General features: G+C 39.0%; 1 protein-coding gene across 1 annotated transcript in view; it reads left to right on the top strand.

Annotated features, from left to right (window-relative positions):
- LOC123512948 overlaps positions 1–2,500 on the top strand; it is a 112,666-nt gene that overhangs the window by 30,082 nt on the left and 80,084 nt on the right.

Raw genomic sequence — 2,500 nt, 5'->3', positions numbered from 1 at the left:
TGTGTACCTCTCTTGCCTGGCTCACCTACATACACACAGAAAGACACAGTACATACACACTTTATATATTCAGTGCTATATAATTGTTTTGTGTTATAAGTTTAATCCAATATCAATGCAGAAAAAAAAAATAATAAGCCAAAAATATTACCTTCCCTAAATTGCCTTGGTAGATTATGTTTCTTCTTACATTTTTCGTTTTCTTTTTTTATAATCATCAGTTTTCTTTCTGTGCTTCTGTGTCAATCTGAGGAATTTACCGCGAGTTGTGTCAGTTATGTTTATTTATTTTCTTGTTGGCTTATTCTTTTTATTTATTCGTGTATCGTGTTATCGTATTGGTCTTTCATTTGTTCGTGTTTACTTGATTCCTGTTGTTTTTTCTTCGTTTCTTCCTACTTGACGAGGAAGTGATGTATGCTTCAAGTCCTCAATGATTTGCTGCTTATTTGATGTTACGTAAATTGAGTGAAAGGTGTTGGGTAGTGTTTTTTTCTATTTCTTTATTTAGTATTTTGATTAAAGTAGAATATATATTGAGATATTCATCACCACCTTTATTACCATCGTGAAGGCAGCGACACCAAGAACAGCTACTGCTACTACTACTACTACTACTACTACTACTACTACTACTACTACTACTACTACTGTTACCTTTTACAAGTCACCACCACTACCACCCTCACCACCCTCATCACCTCACCACAACCACAACCATTACGATTCAAAAATAGAAAACCTATCACCACCATCTCCAACACTACTATTTAAGCCCCCTATCTCATCACCACTGCAATCACCATCACCACCACCACCACACTCACTGCACACTGTAATAACGAAAGCATAAAATGAAAAAAAATGAACAAAAGCTTCAAAAATTTGCGGATCTTGCCTCAGAACGCTTTTATTTCCTTTTTTTTTTTCTTGAAGAGCGATTATGATTTTTCTGCCTTTTAGTGTCTGGGTGAGCGAGTGGGTGAGTGGGTGAGTGAGTGGGTGTGCCAGTTACTCAGTGGGTCAAGTTGCCTTACAGTTAAGTAGATGCCTGAGTGAGATGCGGATTTATGAGTGGTGGGAGGTGTTGAATAAGTAGGTGAATGAGGGAGTGAGTGAGTCAGTTTCTCATAATGTAGTTTGCTTAATATACATTTTTCTTCAGGACTTTGAATTAATAGTGAACTAGTTTGCGTTCGGAAGTTGGTCAGAGATATTCAGTCAGTCAGTCATTCAGTTAATCATTCAGTTAATCATGTAATTTCTAGACGTTGGTCACTCTATACAGTTTAACCCCTTCAGTATCTTAACCCCTTTAGTACTGGGACGTATTTTTACCTTAATTTTTGGGTATGATTAGACGATTTTATTTGAATTGGGAATGGTCTATGGAGGTCAGAAGCTTAGTGGCCAGAGTCCTCACTATTTTAATCCCACACAAGTTTCTGAATAAAATGACCATATAGTAAGCAGAATGAATGTGGAAACGCGTCATGGTACTCAAGAGGTTAACACGTTTCCATATTCATTCTATTTGGTGACTTTTACAGCTTTAGAAACTCATGTTGGGGGATTAAAATAGTGAAGACTTTGGCCATTAATTTTCTGACCTTCATAGACCCATCCTATTGTCAATAAAATGGTCTAATCGTACCCAAATCTCAAGGTAAAAAATGTGTCCCAGTATTGAAGAGTTAAGACCCGTTAGTCAAACAGTCACTCCTTCATTTGGTCAGCCAGTGAACCAAAGAGCTAATCATTCAATCAGTTAGTATCCAAAGCATTAAGTCACACAATCAGTTAGCCAGCGAGTGAGTCAGTGAGTTAGGCAGCCATTGCGTGAGCTCATGACGGTGTTAAGTCACGTCATATGCCGGTCATGCACTCAGTCTTGGTAAATAAAGTCATTCAATCAGTCAGTCAGTCATGCAGGCACAGAATCATTCCTTAAAATCAGTAGTTTTATCTTTATCTTTTCTTTCTTTTCTTCTCTCCATTTCAGCAAAAATTGGGTTTACGTTCCTGTATATTGTAAAAAAGTCGAGTTTTAGAAAGTAGTTTTAACCCTTTATGACCTTGAGTGCCTTTGTGTGTGTGCAGCTGCGTGTGTGTACGTGCCTATACGTCTGTGTGTGTGTGTGTGTGTGTGTGTGTGTGTGTGTGTGTGTGTGTGTGTGTGTGTGTGTGTGTGTGTGTGTGTGTGTGTGTGTGTGTGTGTGTGTGTGTGTGTGTGTGTGTGTGTGTGTGTGTGTGTGTGTGAGATAGACACCTCCGCATCCACTTTCTTCCTGTTCTTCTTTAATCCTTTCCTTCCTCTTTTCTTTCTTCCTTTCTAATCTTCCTCCCTTCCTCTTCCTTCTCGAGTCTTCATTTTTTACAACACCTTCCCTATTACTTCCAGCTCCCTTACAGCCTTACAGCCGTCCATCTTTTCCCATCCCTTCTTCCTTCCCTTCCCTTCGTTCCTTCCTAAACACTTGCCGGATGAGGGCGTGCGGTT

The sequence above is a fragment of the Portunus trituberculatus genome, chromosome 35 (assembly GCF_017591435.1).
Source record: "Portunus trituberculatus isolate SZX2019 chromosome 35, ASM1759143v1, whole genome shotgun sequence".
In the NCBI taxonomy this organism is placed as follows: domain Eukaryota; kingdom Metazoa; phylum Arthropoda; class Malacostraca; order Decapoda; family Portunidae; genus Portunus; species Portunus trituberculatus.
The sequence above is the reverse complement of the archived record's forward strand: the minus strand, read 5'-3'. Positions and strand labels throughout refer to the sequence as shown.